Raw genomic sequence first — 22,657 nt, forward strand, 5'->3', positions numbered from 1 at the left:
CAGATTGAAATATAAACAAAAATGTTATCAAAGTTCCCAATTTTTTGTAACATACGTTTACATTAATAACATTAACTAATTTATATTTGTTAATAAATTCATAAGTGCAATTGTATTCAATAATCCTTTTTTATTGTTTTCTGTAAAGAAGAAAAAAATAAGGCACAAAAGTCCAAATTTGTATGGTACACTTTTTTCTTCTCTCTTGCTTTTCTCTGATATTTTGATGTTGGCCCTAACTGTAAATAAACTATTGGAAAAATAATAGATTTATAAACTTAATATGAGACTGCAAATCGTTTTTGGAAAGCATAGCTTAGAGACATTTTTCATCCTTTCTTTTTGGATTAGTGCAAAAGCTCATAGACTCACCTATGCATTGAGCCCCAGTGGGTTTTGCATAGTCTATGCTGTTTTGTAAAGCATGCCTTATTAAACAAATCACTCTCTACCTCAGGACAGAAAGCTGATTTAGGTACTAAAGCTCTCCCTATTTCTGTAGTGAACACAAAGAAGTCATTTGCTACTTTTTGTGTAACCACTTTATTCTCTAAATATGGCAGCTAAAATCTTCTATAATAATAAAAGCATAATATGCTAATTAGACTGACATCCTTCTGGATGTCCTTCCAGACAACCTTCTGGACAAAGCCAGGGCTGCAGCCTTGGGATCCAGGAAGGTACTGAGGCTGCGAGGGAGGAATCCAGGCTGCTGCCGTGGCTGCGAAGGTTTACTCTTGCACAAATTTCATGCATCAGGCCTCTCGTTTAATAATAAAAATAATCTTTGTTTACATGTTTTTACTAGTAAGAAGTATATGTGAGGTATTTTAATGTGTACATATAGCCAGACCTTAACAAGTGAGTTATGTATGTCAGGTACAGTGTGAAGTGACAGATACAGAGAAAAGTCGGATGAAAGCAAGGACTTCAAAGGGCCCCGTATCCGGTAGGGGAGAGGAATAAGTGAAACAGTAATTATAAAACTTTTTACATGTCCAAACTGCAAAAAACATAGAATAAAATGGAAATTTAGGTGAGTGATTCTTAGCCAAGGATAGGCGAACCTGAGGGCATGGTCCTGGTGTTGGGGAGAATGGGCCAGGTTTCCCATAAAAGATACAAAGCTAAATTGTGAAGAACAGAGAGAATGATGTATTATATACATCCTGAAACCTATATAATTTTCTTAACCAATGTCACCCCAATAAATTTAAGATAAATAAATTTGTAAATTAAAATAAGAACAAAAAAATAAAATTAAAATAAATGTTTAAAATATGCCAAAGAGGAAAATTTAGAGAAGAATATTCTAGGCAAAGAAAACAAGTTTTGCTAAATCTGATAAAACCATGGGACAGATAAGGAGCTGAACGTATCTTATATTCTTAACAAAAAGTATATAAGAAAGAAAAATATATACCATGAAATCATTAGTTTCAAAGAAAAAGCAGTAGTAGCTATTTTAATATCAGATAAACTACACTTTAGAATATAGAAAATTATTAGAGACAAAGGACAATGTAACATAACAAAAACAGTTTATACCACTTAGGTATAAGGGTCCTAAATATGAGTGCTGAAAACAACACCACCTCAAAATACATGAAGCAAATATTGATAGAGCTAAAAGGAAAGTAGACAAATCCACAATAACTTGTGACTTCAACAACTCCTTCTCAGCAATTAATAGAACTATGACAAAGGTTAGCAAAGTTCTAAAAGGTCTGAACAGCACCATTAAATAAGAGGATCTAATTGACATGTATAGAACACTCTGAACAACAATAAAATGCATATTTTCTTTCAAGAATTATGGAATAATCATAAAGATAGGCCATATTCTGGGAAATTAAAAAAAAACTGAAACAAAAATAGAAATCATAGCAGTAGGAAACAGGAAAAATATCTAAATCATTAAAAATTAAAAGAAACACTACTAAGTAATATATGTGCTAAAAAGAAATTCAAAGCAAAAAAATTGTAAAAATACATAGAATGGAATAAAAACTACAAATATAGCATATTAAAATATGTAAGATTTGGCTAAATCAGTGCTGAGTAGTACAATTTTAGCATTAAATGCTTACATTCATAAAAAGGAAAGGTCTCAAATTAGTCACCAAGGTTCCTACCTGATGTCATTAGAAAAGGACTAGTTGTTTTATTAGGCTTTTATTTTAACCAAAATAAAGGAGAAGAAATAAAAGTCAAGATAATAACAGATCAAAGGAATTGAAAACAGGAAATTAATAGAGAAAGTCAATGATACAAATCTGATTCTTTAAAAAAATAAAGAATCAAGCCAATTGATATATCTCTAGCAAGGCTGAGAAAGATCAGAAGAAGGAACAAATAACCCATATCAGGAGTACAAAGGGGTGTCACTGCTAACCCCACCCCACCTTCAGAAAAAGAAGATCATAATATGCAGGTCATATTATGTGCCTAAATTTGACAACTTGGGAAAAATGGACAACTTAGAATAAAGAGGAGAGGATACTTACCAACTCATTTTATCAGGCAATATCACCCCAACTCTAAAACCAGACAGTGAAAAAAAAATACAAAACAAACAAACAAAAAAAAAAACAAACTACATTCCAATATATCTCATGATATTTGACACAATATTAGCAAACTGAATCTATCAATGTATAAAGAATACTGTTCATCTAAGTAGAATTTATTTCAAGTATACAAGGATGGTTGCACATTTGAAAATTAATCCATGTAATCCAACATATCAATAGGTTAAAAAGACAAAATACGATTATGTCATTTGATACAGAAGAAAACTATGTCATGGGATGATACTCAACAAGCTGCGACACACTGTCTAGGGCACAATGAAGCAATTTAAAGTTCATTTATTTCTTATAGGATAATAATGTGATATTATACATTAAATAGTTAGAGAGGGCTGAATTGGCAGACATTCCCTGTATTTTTGAGTAAACACAAATAAAACCAATATATTTCCATCTATAGGAAGCAAAAGTAAATCTATATGTACATTTTTGAAACTCAATTTATTTTGGAAAAATACAAACATCAATAAGAGTGTGTGTGTGTGTGTGTGTGTGTGTGTGTGTGTTTATGATAGTTCATCCATGTCTTCTAAAATTATTTCTTTAAGGTTAAACATGTATATGTGTTTTCATTTCAAAGAAGTGAATCTGCTTTTCAATGAATGTAAATTCTAAAAAGGCCTTTGTATATAGCTCAGTTGTTCTTTCCCTTATAAAATATGAAGGCTGCAATTTTCTGAGTCCTTACCAAAGCTGGAGAGCTGGAGCTTGCTTTCTTTCCTTTCTCCCTCCCTTCCCTGCTCCCACTCTCCCCATCTTTTTCTTGTCAATGCTATTGGGACATAATTTACATTTTAAATTGCCATTTTCTGGATTACTCTTCAGAATAAATGCATTCCCATAAGACATTTGTACATTCATATTCTTTCTTTTATCATTTCTTAATAACTATGCTTCTTCTGTTTTACCTTTACCCAGACATTTTTGTTATCATAATATTAACTCAACTGGATATATTGCAAATGTCCCTAGAAAAAACTCCTGGTGAAATGTAGAGGGTCTTTTATGACTTAAGTTGCTATTGTCACTTGTGCTGCCAATGTAATATCAATGTGATTGTTGTCACAATTACCCTGTAAGCATCCCTGCAGGGTTTTGTTTTGTTTGTTTGTTTGTTTTATTTTCATTTTTCACATTTCCCTGGAGAGGTAGTGAGGTGCTCACACTTGAAAAAAAAATACATCTTGACACTTTTTCTCAGGGAAAATCAACCAGAAATCTACTTTTCATGATTTTATAGTACTGTGTTTATATCATAAAATTTAGACTTTATTACAGATATTAAGAGTGATGATTGTATGCTAGATTATTTGAATTTAATTCTAATTTTGCACTATTCTATTGTGACATTGGAAAACATACTCTTTCAGACTCAGCTTCCTTATATAGAAAGTAAGGACTATATCATAACGTTATTGGATGATTAAAAGTGTTGAAATATGGGACATTTTTGGTAAAGGACAAGAACATAAGTGAGCATGAACTCAATGAAGTAACTTTACTTCAGTCCCTTTTCCTATATTAGACCTCTGTGCCAATGCCAGGTCTCTGTTATTATATTGCAAGTTCCTAGAGGAAAGAGAATATATTTCTTATAATTTTTCAACTCCAGGGTAACTGAGATATATTTTATGTCCTACAGATACTTGCTTTCTATGCATAAAATATGGATTTTTTTTCCCAAGCACAGTATCTGACAAGTAGCTCACAGCTCAACTGCCTCTTCCTCAGAAAGTTCCCCACTAAAGCAAAACAAACACTCTGCTACATTACTCTGTATTTTTATCCGAGGTATCACAATGTTATTTATTTATTTACATATTTATTAGCTTTGCTCACTCTGTGAGTTATGGACTTTGATGTGTTCGTACACCTAGATAAATAGCTGGCATCTAGTAGTATACAATGAATGTTTGTTGAATAAGTGCATGTGAGATTCATTTATTTTATCTTTGTTGTTTCAGAAACATGTAGTTTCCAGAATATGTTGTTAATTTGCTGATCTATTTAAACATCTTTTATTTATGCCAATGAATCTACTTAAATATGCTCATATAGATTTTAATTTATTACTTTATTTTTAAGTAAAATATATATAATTAAGTATTATATTCTATGTTATAAAGACGATTTCTTAGTTATATCTCCTGTGCACTGGTATTTAATACAGAAGATGATAATGGCTGACCACTTTATTTAGACACTGATTTCAAAACTTTTGGGGATTTGGAATATTTTAATGGAACATTTTATGGTAACATAAACTAGGATTACAACAAAACCTGTTGCAACACACTAATATTAAACATGAGTTCTATAATAATGTTTTTCTCTATTCTTTAGATTTATTCTGGGAAGACTCTCACACATGCATTCAGACTTTTAGCAGATTATTTCCACGAGTCTCATATATTTGATGTATCATATTACTTTATTTTATGCTTATTTTTGGTTAAAAGAGGTCCTATGTACTATGGAACAAAGTCATGACTGAAGGAAAATGAGAGTTTTCTCTAAAAAAAGGCATCAGTTATTCTCAGTAGAAAGCCATTCTACTTGGAGCAATTTGCTCTAAGAGAAGTTTCCTCTTACTATTAGTCATAGAGAGAACAAGGGGAGTGGGGAACCAACATGGAATTTTTGGCAAAAATACTAGAAATACAGGGAAAATCCTGTGTATGTCTGCTTACTCTGCTGGTTATGAAGATGTGGTGGTTATTAGGATGAGACCCACTACTCACTGAGGCCCTGAAAGATGTGCTCACCGACCGGTAAGAGGCATGAGCCAAACTTGGTCAGCTTCCGGCACAGAGGACTACGGACTACTATACCCTAGCTCTTTTTAAGCCCATACTAAAAGAACTGTGTTCTTGCCTTTATATCATGATAGGAGAATTAGATAATACATGGAGTTGGAGATGGTGGCATAGTAGCACTAAATTACCCTCTGGAAGAAATAAAAAATCTAGTTTAGAGTCCCCATGAAATCTTTGAGTGGGAATCTTTCAAAACAAACTTAGTATCTCTATTTTTTTTAAAATTGAATTAATTGGTGTGACATTGGTTAATACAATTATATAGGTTTCAGGTATACAACTCTGTAACACATCATCTGTATATTTTATTGTATGCTCCCCACACCAAGTCAAGTTTCCTTCCATCACCGTATATTCCACCTGCATCCTCTTCTACCTCTCCCCATCCCCCTTTCACTCTGGTAATCACTGTACTGTTTTCTGTGTTTATGAGTTCTTTTTTCTTTTCTTAATATTTTCACATTGTCAACTCAGCCCCATAAACCCCTTCTCCTCTGATGGCTGTCAGTCTGTTCTCTATTAGTCTGTTACTATTTTGTTTGATGATTTATTTATGTATGTATTTATTTCATTTTATTTTACTTTTTTCCATCACCATTTATCCACCTTATGCCTTCTTCTGCCTCCTCCCAACAACCTCCACCCCATGCAATCACCATACTGTTGTCCATTTCCATGAGTTCTCTCTCTTTTTTTCTTTTTTGCTCAATTCTTCCATCCACCAAAGGCCCCTCCCCACTGAGCTGTCTGCCCTGTGTGTGAGTGAAATCATATGGTACTTACCTTTCTTTGACTTGCTGATTTAATTTAGCATAATACCCTCTAGGTATTTTGCATGGCAAAATTTTGGACAACTAGGCCTCAAGTTGGAAGCATAAATAATATTACAAAATATAAGTTTATTAATTTGGTTTTATGCAAATATAATTTTTTTCCCTCTATGATTTCTTTGTGTATTTAGTCTTACTTCATTTGCTAGACATGTCTGAAGAGTAATATTAGCCTGCTGGCTTGTCCTGAATATGTTTATGATTTCTGATTAGCATCATTATAGACATTGATTAAAATTATCTCAGGAGCAAATTATTGAAGAGATTATCAAAGAGAATTCATCCTTTCTAATTGTGCAACCAGCTGAATAGGATTAGACAAGGCAAATAGTAATTACAATATCTATCTATCTCTCTGTTAATTCAATCATTCAGGAACCATCAATTGACTGTCTATTCTGTGTCAGCCACTGTGCTAAGAACCAGAAATAAAGCAGTTAATATGAATACTTTCATCCTTACTCAGCTGAAAGTATATCTTCTATAATAAAAATTTTATATAATGAGTATCAATAGCAATATATTAATATTTACTCACTTTTGAGTGTGATCATACTATATGACATATCATATTTGCTTTGGGTGCTAACTGCTGAATTTGCAATAAATTAAGTTTAACAGCCTTACTATTTATTTTATTAGAATATTAAAAGTCTTAAATTTAAAAAACCTAATTAACATGCATATAAAACAAGCAATTTAAAAGGGTAACTTACGAACAATTTTAGTTTACTTTAATAAAAAGTCATATTAAAATAGGAAATTATTTCTTTTTCTCTTCCCTTAAAGCCCAATTATCTAAAATCTCTCCTGTTTACAACAGACTGGCTTGAGGCATCTGTCTAAATCATTTCATGTTCTTCCACAAATATAAGAGTGGCATGTACCTATTTGTGTACCTTTTTTACTATACCTTGCAAATGAGGAAATATGAATGACACAATTCCAATATAAGTCAATCTCAAAGCCTAAGGAGTGAGAGCCATAGGGAAAAACTTGCTTAAAATAACCATATGAGGTACACTCAAGTATTAAGAAAGAAAAGATAAAACAGAAAGAGAAGAATGAGTCCTAATTAACTGGTAGTCGATGATAGTTGGCTAGCACAAAGGGCAGGTTTTAAGTCCTGAAAACATAATAAGAACCTTTCATCAACCTATCTTCAAGTTCTAAAATCATTTTTGTAAAACTATGTACAAAAACTAAAAATAAAACAAAAAGCTAATCCCAGTTGTAATTGAGGAAAATTTGTATTAAATATGAGTCATTTATAGCTTAATTTGGACAAACTACCTGCATATTGGTCTTTTTGAGTTTTAACTTATTTAAACTTAAATTATTTAATAACAAGAGGACTTAACTCTTCAGCTCTATTGCTTGTGTCTAAACTCCAAAGAGTAAGGCTCTGGTCCATGAACCTAATTGTTTCTGTTCCTGTCATCAGTTCACTGAAGCATTTGGTTCACCTTCCTGTAATCCCTGAAAGTCAGCAACTCACAGGAATCATACTAGATTAACTCATGCTGAGCTCATGTTATATGTAAGCTAATATGAGTAAGCAGCTTTGCATAGTTTATTTGCTCTAAAAAAACAAACCAATAAGAAAGTAGTATTAAAATACTAATTTTGCATGCAGGAAATGTTAAGACTTAAAGAGGTGAAGTGACTGGTGAAATAACTTGCACAAGGCATGTGGCTAGGAAGTGTCAGAGCTTAGGCACTGCTATTCCATCACACTGAAACTACATCACAGAAACCAATGGAGAACAACAAATAGGAAGACAGACCGGAATGGCCACAATACCTTCAGGGAAGTAAATATAGTATGAAAAAAATACTATAAAGTCAATAATAACCAGGATTTTCAGAGTCCAAAGAGAAAGATGAGAATTTCAGATACATAAAATCACCTGGACAGAGGAAAAGGCTAGGTCCATTGAACAATGAAAAGTACCTCAAGGTAATGGATCATTACATTTACCAAGGTGAATTAATATGCAATAAAGGAAAGAAAACCAAGTCAGAAATGAACAGTCAGTCTAGAGTAGGATAATACACAATAGAAATTACTAAGTGGACAAGTACATCAATTTGGATTCTAGAAATAGGTTTAGTGCCTCCCTGCAACAATCCCCAGATAAACACCTGGTCCTGCTGCCAATTAAATTGTTCACTCTTTAATAGCATTTAAGCAGTCAATGTAAGAGTACAGTACATTTTTACCTTCAAAACTGAGAGGCATTGCATAACAATAAAATGTATTTACTATAAATTCAGGGGGAGAAATCTCAGGAAAAACACTTAATACCCTTAAAAGAACGTAAAACTCCAATGAAATGGTCTTAATAAATCCAGGGGAGAAAAGCATGAGCAGAGAACAGGATAGGTGGAGATGAACATATATCCAGGCCTAAAAATACCTCAGAACGAGATAAGAAGGGAGAATTGCGAGATAAGAAAGCATTTTCAAGAAAATACAATACAAGAGCACAACTGTGAAGAACATTGGGGACAGTAAAGAAAAGAAAATTTGCTCTCCAAAATCAACTCTAGATGTGGAGGACAAACACAAGAGTCTTCACAGAATAAGGGGTTATATGAATGAAAATGTTATTGTTTTTAAGTTGATACATATGGGTAGTCAAGAACTCAGAACCACTTTGACAGGGACAGGTTTTTCTAAAGGACAGAGGAAGAAATAGCTCTAACTCAAGAACTACATGTAAGAAAGTGTTTTCTAAGTTGAAGCTTATGTATGTACATTGAAAGTATTTCTATTTTGGGCAAATTGTTTCAAAGACATTGTTCCCAAGAAACATATTGTGGGGGAGGGTTTGTGTTGGCATTATTGTTGGTAATGGTGGTAATAGAATAAAAAATTAAGATCATAAAGGCACTGAGACATTTAAAAACGATTGGATAGAATCACTGGAAGGAATATAAGAAATAGCTAAAAGATAAGTAAAACTAATTTGTTCACATTGGAAATGTCAAGCTGTAAACAAGTGTGGCAGGGAATAGTGATAACATTAAATGTATGTAATTTACTATAAAATCGAATATAAATACTGCTATAGGCTGAATGTATTTGTATGTTGAAGCACTAACCCCAATGTGATGGTATTTGGAGATGAGGCCTTTGGAATGTGATTAGGGTTTGATGAGGTCATGAGTTGGGACCCACGTTGATAGGATTAGTGCCCTTCTAAGAAGAGATATTAAAGCGTTCTCTCCCTGCCAGAGGAGCACATAAATGATGGCCACCTGCAAGACTGGAAGAGAGTTTTTACTAGGAATCAGATTGGCCAGCAACTTGATCTTAGACTTAAAGCCTCCAGACTCTGAGAATATACATTTTTGTTGTTTAGTCACCTAGTCCGTGGCATTTTGTTATGGCAGTCCAAGGTGAATAAGACAAATATCAATGTCATTATTATAGAAAAGTAATATTCTGTACATCAGTTGAATAACAATGATTTGAAAATAAAGAACCGTAGGTCTTTTAATATCTGCAAACAAGTTGATGGGGGCAGAATTATTCATGAAAATGAACGGGGGAATGGAGAAGGCCTTACCAGGTAGCATTAATATATATATGTCATTAGCCATGGACTAGACAGCAGTCATTCTTCATTTTCAAAAGGAACTGATAAATGCTGAGTTATATACTCAACCTATGAGGCAATATGAAAGCAAATCCAAATATTAAATAATTCTTAATATTTAAATACTTGTAAAAGCTTGTAATGAAACAACTGGTTAACAAAACTGACTACAAGCCAAAGTTATTTAAATATGCAAGAGAATTGGGAGAAAAATTGTACTTATAGTTATTGTAAGTGTAATATAAATGTGAGAATGGAAGCTTATTTCTCTCAACAGAAGGTTTAGTGGCTTGTCCTGATATCAGGAATACCAGTATTAGTTGCTTTCTCACATATTGAAATCAGCCAATGAAAAACAAACAAACAAAAAGCAACAACAACAACAAAACAACAACAACAAAAAACAAATGGCTTTCTGGGCAATGAATGAGTATTTACCTGCCCATGGTACTACTAGCCTCAAAACTTTGCACAAGTGCTATGAAGCCTTAAAAATTTGCATTGCTTTGTTTGTTTCATTGTTTGTACTCCCTTTATCAGAAGATTGGTTACCTCCCTAACTCAGGGGCTTCCTTTCACACTTTCATGTTTGTGGAAATTGGTAACAATATCTCCTGTGACATTAGGGGCCCAAATGTAAAATATCGAAATCAATGTACCTGACAAAATAGAGTTTACATTGTGCAATGTAACTTCAATTTATAGACTGTGTATCATTGAGAGTTAAGGATGTGGTAGATATCAAGCAGGAAGGAAGTACATTAACCAAGTTCGTTAGTGTCCCAAAGGAGTCCCCAGTCTGAAGAGTGCAATAGCAGCAGAAGGAGCCTAATGTTGAACTCATAGGAGGGAATGACGCTCTTGCATGTGATGATGGAGGAGGAGTGATGCCAGGGAAACTGGCTTAATAACATTTTGGCTTAATGACATTTCCCTAGAATGATGAGAGAGAGAAAGAGAGAGAGAGAGAGAGAGAGAGAGAGAGAGAGAGAGAGAGAGGAACTTGCAAAGGAAATAATAATGAGTAGGAGCATAATCAAATATAGCTCTTACCCAAACACTGTGTGGAAAACTATTCATGCTTTTGAACTAAACCAGGGTGATTAAATTCAACTCCAAGAGGAAACAAGTAAACAAATAGTACATAGCTAAATTCAAGCTAAAGGGTCATTATCTAAGTGAGCTTTAGGGGCCTGAAAAGATTACTGAAATCAAGCAGCACCTGAATCAAAGTTTACAGGTCAAAAAGCACACATCAATGATTTAGAAACACAGACAACTGGGGAGTTGGGGGTTAGGGGGAATAAACATAGAATGTAAACAAGAAGCCAGAATACAGTTAGCTTCTCAAAGAAGCAAATAGTTGAAATGTCATTCTGTACTCTATCAAGGTTTTCCCCCCATTAATATATCTTGATGAAATGACATAACATACACTTAGAAGATTCCTCCTTTGCTACTTCTTTTCTATTCTAGAAACTAGGAGAGAGCCAAGCACTATGGGGAGAGTCAATTTTGTCAGTTTTCTCTACACACTACACTTTATTCCCATCAGTTCTGATTTGGACCTGTATTTCACCCTGAGGAGCTAATGGTCACTTTGTATTTTTTTACTCTCTGATAATGGCAGGCAATGACAACTCTATAATCAGCTTCTGAATAAGTGCTGGCCCCCAAAGAGAATAATTGGCAAGCAATTTTGCTGCTTTTTCCCCGGGACTTTTGATGGATTAGGGCTTGAGGGGATAGATACACTTCTGGTAAACTGAATGCAGAATATTATCTACATGTTTTAATACAGGAAAAAACACTTTTCCACTTTATAATCTAGGAGACAAAACACTATTGATTCAAACTGATCACGAGGCCTCAAATTCTCCAACATATTTAAACTGATATTCAAGAGCATACTATATTCACAAGCTTATAAACAGTAGAGACCTCCTATTTGCATCCATAATTCCTACCTGACTGATGAAAAATATTTCTACAGCTTCTCCTAGCATCTAAATGGTGATGACCTTAAATTTTCTGCCTGTCATTCATTTGCAGAATTTCAGTTGCCTACAGGATATTTATACTTGTATATTTCACAGATATCTCAAACATTTTTTTAATCTACAAACACACAGCTTAGATCTTATAAAATCCCCAGCCCCAACCTCTAAGTGTACTACATATTCAGTGCTGCTGTCTTTCTATACAACTGAGGTGAAAACTATGAACTCAAAATTATTTTTCGCTTTTTTCTCTCTGACCTTCTCTCCTTTATATCCATTTATGCACAAGCCTTGGTTAATCATATTGCAAAAATGTCTCAAAAATCCTGGCTTTCTTCTCTAGACTCCCTTTCTGAGCATGAATGCAGGTCTTCATCAGCTTTATATCCCTGCTACCAGCCTCCTCCTCCTCGCCCTAAAAAATGAATTCAACTCTACCACTCTTTTGCTTAAAATCCATTGTCTCTAATTGTCACAGAATACATTCAAACTTAAGAAAATCACACACTTCAGACTCACAGTACTCATTATATTGACTATTTGGGGTTGGGGGTGAAAGTAGTCTCTCATTCATATCTCCATAACTGTAAACACTGCTGCCTAAACCTCCAGTACCCCCGCCGTCTTTGCCTGCCATCCCTCATAATTCCCTCTGCGAATATCTCTACATTAACATCTCAAAATACCACATTATATTTCAAAGAATTTGTTTCTCTATCTCTCTCCCACAAATGTAGGTATAGCCTGAAATAAATGCTAGCACTATCCTTTTCTCTTGAAGTGTCCCTGAAAATCATAGACATTTACTACCGTTTGTAGACTTGAACTCAAAAGAATGGAACTCACAAAATTTGGTGCCAAAAAAAAAAAAAACTCTTTGTAAAGCATCTATTTTCTCAACCACAGGTTAGTTTCATTCAGATTTTGTGCTTAAGTGTAATTTTGTTCATGTGTCTATAGCATAATTTGAGTTTTGTATTTTAATTTATACATTTACATTTATATTCACTTTCCCAATTAGGTTGTGAACAAAGAGAGGGATTTTGTTTATATGGGCTGTAACATGACACTTCTTTCAATCAACATCACATGCCAAGTAGACATGGAATACATCTTTTTGGCATCACTAGAACTATACCCTGAAGTGTGTTAATGAAGATGTTTGCTGAAAATTAAGCTCAAATATTTGAAATTATAGACTCCACCTCTAAACCGTTTATGCTGATACTGCTACACTGATGTTTTTCTCCATTACTTTCTGGATGGTGTTAGCTAATCTACCTGTCTTGCATATTGCAGGTGTTGATGAAGCATATCCATTTTAATTGAACTGTTAACCCAAGGGAAAATTTCACTTACTCTCTTTTAATGGCATTTATGTTTTTAGATTATTTAGTGGCTTTAATTATTTAGAAGAACCCCTTATGATTTATCAAGTAAAATGACATGATTAATGTTGTACATTATACTTCCTTTAATATGATTTTACAAGTGGAAAAAAACATCTGGATTTAATCACAAAATTACATTGAACATCAGTGGTGCATATAAAGCAGCTCAGACTAGTCCTAAATATATCATTTCTCCAGTGATTACAGACATCTATTGGCTATTCCAATTTTACAAAGACTGTTCTCTTTTAGCCAGTTTACGGAAATTAGCAGAGGGAAGGAACAAGCACAGTTAAACATGGTTCAAAAGTTCAGGGAACCCTTGTAATTGTCTGTGGTTTTGTACAATGTTATTACTGTGGCCCCAGTGGTCTTCAACTTTTCTAGCAGTGAACTTTCATTTAACTTTCTTAGAAAAGGGAAACCCATGGTGATTCACTTATTTCACCGTAATGCTGGCTACCCTCTCTTCCTCCTCCTCCCATTTCCATTTTTTCCATTATTTTCAGTTTTCTATATATTTTTTTATTTTCAGTTTTCTATATGTTTACCTTGTTTCCGATTTAAAGATATATTAGTATACTAGAGGCCCATTGCATGAAATTCATGCACTTGGTGGGGGGCTCCTTCAGCCTGTGCCCTCTCGCAGTACGGGAGCCCTTGGGGGATGTCCAACTGACTGCTTAGGCCCGCTCCATAGGGAATGGGCCTAAGCCATCAGTCAGACATCCTTAGCACCGCTGCGGAAGTGGAAGAGGCTCCCGCCACCGATGCTGCCCTCACTAGCCATGAGCCTGGCTTCTGGCCAAGCGGTGCTCCCCCTGTGGAAGTGCTCTGACCACCAGGAGGCAGCTTCTGCATTGAGCATCTGTCCCCTGTTGGTCAGTGTGCATCATAGTGACTGGTTGTTCTGCTGTTTGGTCGATTTGCATATTTAGCCTTTTATTATATAGAATGAGTATTGCTGAAAATGCCTGAAAAAAAATTTCTAAATCCATGGTATGTTAAAAAGCCCCAACTACATAAATCAATTTGTTGCACAGATAAGAAGAAAGTTTTTAGAATCAGATTTACTTTTGCTCATTTACTATATATTAGCTGTGAGATCATGAGGAGATTGCTTTAACTGCCTTAGCCTTAGTTTCTTTCTCATAAAAAAAATAACAAAATGATATATGCCTTACATGATTGTTCTGATGATTAAATGAGATATTCATAAATGTGTTTAATATTATGCCTGGCAAACATTACGTGCTTTAAAACTACTAAGTGTTATTATAGTTAATGGGGCCATGTTACTTTGTTTCTATTCTGACAATCTTTCTACGGAATAAATAAATGAAAGGCAGTGTTGTGAAGACACTATCCACTATTTATTAACTAAATTCTAGCCCTTTATATATGCTTCAAACACTGATTGTTATCATTTAAATTTTGAAATTTAGATGAACAAAAATGTTACTGTTCAGGCTGTATTGATGCAAAATATTTTTAGAGTATTTATGAAAGATAATAATTTTAATTAATATGATTATCCTTACTTTTAATAAATTTATTATTTTAATTAAGGCATTCCATTAGTGTTTTTTGAAAACTCCCTAATAAGTTCACTAAACTTATCTCCCCATGGTTTCATTGATGAAAAGAAAGCAATTTATGAAGCTTTGAAATTAGTGCCTGAAACCTAAACAGAATCCATTAAGTTAGACAAAAGGCATATAAAGATTAAGAATTGAATGTATCATTAGGATGCTGGTAGCAATTAGGAACGAAAAAAATTAGGCAGAGCTACATATTCTGTTTTCTTTTTTCATTCCTTTTAATGAAAAATACTTAGGATTGCATTCCCCTCATAGATTCCAATTAATCCAACACAAAAGCCTCTCCAGGAATACCCAAGTGAATTTTTTTCTTAAATGTTTTGTTCACTTCCACAATAATAACAACTAATTATGTGAAACTCCAAATGAATAAGGGTAGGCTATTATCTTTCAAATACCTTCTAAGTAGGCAACACTTCTGAAATTAACTTTAAAACACTGCCAGCATTTGTTTCTATTACTCCTATATGACCCTGTTTACCTAAAAATCATTTAGGTAACCTGATTTTTCTGGTTATATTTGCAAGCTTTGGGGTTCTGAGATCTGGTAAAATAATCATTTGAATGAATTATTGCTTATTTAGTACATTTTATATAACACATGCTAGGGGATACTTAAGAAAAGTCCATTTACCTTTTTACATACATATTTAAAAATGAAATAGTTTCATTTACATATCTGAACTCTAGTGAGGGTGAAAGGTTTCCATACGTTTATTTCATATTTAGTAAAGTGGGGTCACTAAAATTTTTCAAGAATTGTAAGAATTGAACTTTGTATGAATAATAAGCTGGAATATTTTCAAAACCTGAGACTATTCCCCTAATACTCATAATCTATTCTTGTTTTCATTCAAACCATTAACAACCATGTGAAAGAATATCATATTTGCTAAAAATAAAAAATAATATCGTACCATACTCCTGCTTTAGATTTAGAAATGATTTCTCTTTACTTACAGATACAATTCAAATGTTTTGTTTTGTTTAGGTACTAAGTGTTCCTAAACAAAACAAAATGTTATGGATTGGTATTTATCTACAATTCAGATTAATACCTTAAAGTTCAGCATAATATACCCTATTATATCTCATGTAAAATATTGATTCTTCTTTAAATGTGTTATACATTAGCCAAGTATTTCCACTCCGTAGCACATGTTGTTCTTCATTCTAGAAATATCTTTGCCAATAACTTTACTCACTTTTTCATGGTTTTGTCCACCTTCTACCTTAGTATGAGATACCATTCCCTCAGAGAAACCCTCTCCCTATGAGCATTCCAAGCCAGACACTTCCTATCTCTTTGCATAGATTTCTAACATATCATATTAATATGTTTGTGCGATACTTTTCTTTCTTGTCTATCACTAAAAGACTGTGAAGTGTTTAGTGACAGGGCCCATGTCCTATTCATCAGTGAATGCCTCATGCACAGCACAGGGCCTCAATTATTGTAAGCACTCAAGTATTCATTGATTGAATACATGAATAAATATACCTTTTGACCTAAAGTAGATCACTCTTTTCTTGTGACAAGAATTCTCATATCTGCCAGACAATGAAGTATGAATAAGACCAGCTACTGATTTTAGGCTCCTTTATTCAGGATTCCAAATGGCTTATCTTTCTGACACAATAATTCAAATAATTTGCAACACAGAAGGACTTTTATATTCCCTTTTACTTTTTTGCAATTTTGACTTGAAGTTATTGAATTCCAAAGGATCTCTTCTTCCTTACTTTAAAACGAATAAATATTTGTGGATTTTGATCAGCCTGACTCTCAGTCGAGAGGTTTTTAAATTCTGGTGGCCTTTATAGTAAGTAAATAAAAGATAGGCAGGGTTTTAAATGAAGTTTCTGAATTGAAATCAATTCACCTGCACATTTGGAACAGTATAACAAATTCACTCGACTACTTACGCTAGTTGAAATGTAGCATCTTTATATCCTATAACTGGATAATCACTTTCATTGTCCCCTCCTACTTGAGGAGCTAGGGATAAAAAAATAAAAATTTTAAAAAACTTGCTAACTAATGATCTCATAATGTCCTTCAGTTTGAATAGTCACTTAAATTCGCAATCAATTCAGGTGCCTAGTCCTATTTTTGAATAGTCTCCTTCCGATGACTCAGCCTTTTCCAGGTGAGTGCTCACATTCCCATGCTGCCTGCTCCTGTCCTAGATGCCTTTTTGAGTGCCTGGGAAAGAGGGCTTTGAATCCTGGCTGCCAAGTGATTTTTCTGGTCTGGGCTGCCTTATGCTGATCTGGTCAATGGATTTCTGACCTCTGATATGCAACCTGTTCAATCTGGTCTTCTGGGCATTGTAACAGGACCCACTGCCATAGTTTGTTGAGTCTGCACCAGAATAAAAGCATCCACATTCTCCACATGTCAGTTCTACCCCAGACTGTTTTCCGTTGTCCACCCTTCTCAGCTCTTCCATGTTCCCTCACTGTGGTTTACTGGAATATTTGGAATGCGTGGATGCCCTATACAGACCTCAATGAGCCAGTAATGCTCTGGAAGGCTATCAATTAGACCAATTTCACAGCAAATGATATATTCTCTCTCCTAGGACTTAGGGGATGTGGCTTAGAAACATGGGATCTCCCAATTTACGCCTCCCAATACAAGCGTGGCATTACTCATCCTTGGCTGCCTGACTTATTGGAGTTTTCCAACATTTTCTCTCCTTGAAGTTCCACTACAGGAGAAAAAAATGGAAGAAAAAGACAGAAACATGGGCACATCTGTCTCTTGCCTTAACTGCAGTCCTCTGACATGGACATTTCTTGCTTTCTCTACCCTTTTCCCCTCTGAGAAGACATCCATTCCATGGACCACTGAGGTAGAGCCCTGAAATTCTGGCTCCTAGTATGATGGTCATGCTAAAAAATTTAGAAATTTCTCTTTAATCTCAATAAAGAACAATTCTTAAAATAATAGTACAGTGGGGCCTTGACTTATGAGTGTCCCGACTAATGAGTTTTTTGAGATACCAGGTGTCTCTCCTCTGATTTTTTGCATTGAGTTCATAGAGTAATTTGAGTTAACGAGCTCCTTAACAAGCTCGGTCTGGGAACGAATTAAACTTGTAAGTCAAGGCCCCACTGTATTGTTATGATCATGCAAAAGTATCTGAGACTTGTAGGTAACTAACATTTTATTTCTGGGGAGTATCATGTATCTGTTGATACAGTCAGTATGGAATTATAAGACAAAATTGGTACAGAATCAGAGAATAAGTGAGTAAAGATTTAAAACTATGCCTTCCCCTTCACACATCAATAAGGCTTTTATATCCTTGTAGTAGACACAGTTGTGCCCTTTAAGACAAAGGTTCTCATTCGCTCCAGCTGCCAGGAATATTTCCTGTTAATGGTGCAGGACTCAGTTCCTCTGCCTCAAGTGATCTTGACTGAGGGGAGCGTCTCCCCCAAGGTTATGACCCCTCCTTAAAGGGAAACTAAAACGATTCTAATACCAGTTTTCAAAGTGCAAGTTTTCCCCACGCCATCAAGCTCTTCTCAGGCACCAACCGAGTGTTCTACAATTCTGCTGAATGCTGACACTATCCATGTGGAGATATGGTCAGATCCCACAGGTTAGAGGTTCAGTTCCCACAAAACTGCCTCTCCTCCCGCACTTTGATGCTAATTGCAAGTCAAGGTTGGGTTATTAACCAGAGGTTCCAAGGACACGCTCCCTGAGTTGAATTAATTTGCTGCAGGGCCCATGGAATTCAGAGAAACACTGTACTCACTAGATCCCTGGTTTATTACACAAGGATATAGATATATATATATATCCAAGAACGGCCTGATGGAAGAGATGCACAGGGCACGGTATAGGGATAGGATACAGAGCTTCTATGACTTTCCCAGCGCACAACTCCCCCAGAATTCCACTAACCTTGTACGTTCTCCGAATCCTGTTCTTTTTGGTTTTCAGGAAGGCTTCATTCCATAGGCAGGATTGATTAAATCATTAGCCACGGACAATTCAGTCTCCAGCCGTTTTTATCTCTGTGGAGGTCAGGGGGTGGGGCTCAAAGTTCCAACCCTCCAATCACATAGTTGGGCCCCCTGGTAACCAGCCCCCATCCTCAGGTGATTCCAAAAATCACCTCATTAACATAAACTCAGGTTGATTGGCAGGCTTTTGTTAGGAATACTAAGACACCTTCATCACTCTTATCACTTAGGAACTGTGCCAGAAACAGGAGCAGGGACAAAGACTGTCTATTTAATCACAGTACCACACGACTACTATTCAATAATTGGGTGATGCAGAATAGAAAAGCCCAGATTTTGTTGTTGATTTTTTAACTCAGTTCAAGACAATTAAGGGCTGCAGCTGCCCATAATTTACCTCAGGTCAACCTCTCCCTCTGTGGAACCCTGGTTCCCCCATTTTATGCAGGTGCTGTTACTGAGAGCTCTCCTCAATAAACTTCCTACAGGTACATCTCCGTTTCAGAGTGTTTCAGAGTGATCTACGACAACTGGAATAGGGATTTTGAAGGCAAATTGACTCCATAATCTGTGGCAATGGAATCATAATACAGTATCTCCTCTAATCAGTTGTGACCTCCTCATTGTCTCTTGTACGTTTTTCCTAAAGCTCTCCCCCATCATTACCTCATGCATACAAATCTGTCTCAGAGTCTGTTTCCTATGGAAATTGACCTGCAACAATCCAGATGTTATCTTTGGTTCAAAGCATAATAAAAAAAACAAAATATTGTAAGATGAAAAATTGGTATTAATCCCTTAAATTTTCTAAGCAGGTTGGTATTATAATTTCTGATTTAATCTACTTGAGTAAAATATTAGGGGAAAGAAAGACATTGAAAGAAACCAGGAAGCAGTATATGCTAAAGGTTGAGCTTTAAAACCTATAACATTGACTTGAATTTCTACATATTAACCTTCACTTCCTCTGTTGATCTAAGAAATGATTTTAACTCACTAATAGGAAATAAATAATAAACAGACTGATTACAATTCTATATTTCTTGTGAATATAGATCTAGCCATTTTGGAAACATTCAAAATTTTAAAATATATTTGAAAATATGCAATGCAAGATTTAGGATAAACCATTTTATAGTCTCAAAAATGTAAAATATATAGCTTTTATAAATTCATAGAAAAAAATCAAAAGAGGATAAAGCCCAAGGGGGAAAAAAAGTAAATAGGAAAAGATGAAATGAATAAATACATAAAACCAAATTTATAGAATTCACACACAGTAGTAAAAGGCTGATTTAATACTACCAAAAAAGTTGTCACATGTAAAACAAACTCAAAGAAATTTTACTGTATTAATATTTAATAGAAAAAAGTGAAGATAGCAGATACAAAGAAAAAAATGAAGAATCAATGCAAAGATTGTATGTGACTGAGTGTCAAGAAAATGTAATAAAATATAATGAATGATATAAAATAAAATATATTTTTATATTAAAGAAGGTGTTTATATGAATATTAACAAGTTATTTCTGGCAAAATAAAATCAATTTTAAAAAAAACAGACCCAAGATTATTTTTTCAAGATTTTTTAAAAATGTATTTTTATTGATTTCAGAGAGGAAAGGAGAGGGAGAGAGAGAGAGAAACATCAATGATGAGAGAGAATTATGCCTCCTGCATGCTCCCAAGTGGGGATCAAACCCTCAACCTGGGCATGTGCCTTTGACCAGAATCGAACCTGGTATTATTCAGTCCGCAGGCCTATGCTTAATCCACTGAACCAAACCAGCTGGGGCTCAAGATTTCTTGATGCAACACTATTATTTTCTGAGTAACCTACAGAACGTTTACCAAAAAAGTCACTTATATCGTTTTTGTTTTAAAAATCAATTTTTAAAATTATTCAAAATGTTTTATTTTAATGTATGTTCCTCTAGCCAATTATTAAACTTAACTATAGAAGAAAACATAAAAGCTAGTGACATATAAACTTAATAAATATTGAGAAATGTTGTCTAAATAATTCCTTTGAATCTGGCTATAAAAATAATACCAAATGTTTAAATGTACTTTCAAAAGAAATTATGTGCACTGCCAAAGTAATAATGCAGTAATAATCCACAAGAACTTAAAATGTAATGCTTACACTATCCATGTATAAGTTACATATTGCTGGAAGCCGATCCACCCTTGCTGCTTGACGCAGTCGCTGCAGGGATGTTTCAAGGGACCTGGCGTATATGGCATACTGTTCTTTATATGTTTGCTCCCCCTCTTAACGCTCCCCGAGAAAGGTTGTTTCCACAGGTGAGGATTTTTATCAGTAAACCCTTTAACTAAGTGCCAGAGAGGTAGTTAATCACTTTAACTATGAACAATAACGCTTAAACTACATAATCTTTACTTGGGATGGTCTCCTTTAGTTACTTCCTTGTAGCTTAATAGAACAATAGAGTAACCTTGGAATGGAGATAAGAAACACCCTAACCTTTGGAATAGAATGGATAGGATTAAGATCAAATAGGATAAATACAAATGTAAGAGGACAAATAAAGAGAGGAACCTGGCTAAGAGGAACCTCTCCATGATGATCACCTAAACGCTGCCTCGGTGTCATTCCTTCTTCGCAGACTCCGTCCACACCTTGGGGAACCCCTGGACCTGTTGGGGCTGGACCCCAACAACATATATCGTATATAACTTTCACAATGATATTACCAAATACACATTTGCATATATTTCTGTTTTACAAGTTAGTAGAGAAAGCTGACAAAAATAAAGTTTTCTCCTAATGATGACAAATTAAAGAATAGGGAAATATGTTTTACATCATGGGTTTCCTGACAATAAATCCCCCAAATATTCTATTTTATTCATTGCTTCATTAAAAAGTACACAAACACCCCCACATATATTATTACTAAAAGAATGGTATTGATTCTAAATGAAGGATTAAACATAGCTCCCAACACTTATCAGATGTATCAAGTTAGTTATTATTAATATCCACACTATCTAATTTTCCTATCAAGCAATCTTACATCATTCTAAATGCCCCATCTTTTTATCCCTGGGTGCAATTTATCCTCATTCCTTTCTTTCTAGAATTGTCCATTCTCTCCCATTTTTTACTTTTAAAAATATGGCCAAAGACATCCTTTTCTAAAGTCTACTGGCTTATTCTGAGCCAATCAGAATGGATAACTACTTCCCCTTGCTTATTTTGCCCCTACCTGCTTCTATGTAGCCTATGAACAAATGATAGAATCAAATTTCCCTAGCACAGGATCCATATATCACTCTGTACTATATTCTACAATCTCCCCTACTTGGCCTGCAAGGACATGATCTATTGTTTTCCCAGCCTAATGTGTCAATCATACATCTTGTTGGATTCAAGCCTGAAAGCAGTTACATATAATGGAAAGTACATGTACTTTGAAGGTACACAGGCGAGGGTTAGAATTCAGAATTTGCCATTTGCCATCTGTGTGATTGAGAAAGTTATTTTGAAATTATTTAAATTTCCCACTGAGTAATTATATTTTTAAAAAATGAACATAGTAACTACATTGTAATTTTTTGCAGTTTTATTTATTTATTTTTATTGAATTTATTGGGATGACATTAATGAATAAAGTCATACAGGTTTCAAGTGCACATGTCATCAGCATCGTGTGCTCATCATCCAAAGTCGAGTATCTTACTGCTAACCTTTATTCCCCTTCTTTGCCCGCTTCTACCTTCCCCATCCCCCTTTTGCTCTAGCAATCACCATACTATTATGTGTGGGGGTTTTTTAATCCCTTCACCTTTTTCACCAAGCTCCCCAATACCCC

At 34.6% G+C, this 22,657-nt stretch overlaps 1 protein-coding gene across 8 annotated transcripts in view; it reads right to left on the minus strand.

The window, feature by feature from the left end:
• LRRTM4 (leucine rich repeat transmembrane neuronal 4) overlaps positions 1 to 18,841 on the minus strand; it is a 932,627-nt gene extending 913,786 nt beyond the window's left edge. For 4 of the 8 annotated variants that reach the window (XM_070429579.1, XM_070429584.1, XM_070429583.1 and 1 more), the window contains exon 1: positions 18,757 to 18,806. The gene's annotated coding sequence lies outside the window, so the exon portion shown is untranslated. Of the gene's footprint in view, positions 1 to 16,760; positions 16,807 to 18,756 lie in introns of those variants that run through there. The other 4 variants (XM_070429578.1, XM_070429587.1, XM_070429580.1 and 1 more) reach the window with 3 other exon arrangements.
• Positions 18,842 to 22,657: the final 3,816 nt, after the last annotated feature.

The sequence above is a fragment of the Myotis yumanensis genome, unplaced genomic scaffold (genome assembly GCF_028538775.1).
Source record: "Myotis yumanensis isolate MYYU_CA2020_CCGP unplaced genomic scaffold, mMyoYum1.0.hap1 SCAF_11, whole genome shotgun sequence".
NCBI lineage: Eukaryota > Metazoa > Chordata > Mammalia > Chiroptera > Vespertilionidae > Myotis > Myotis yumanensis.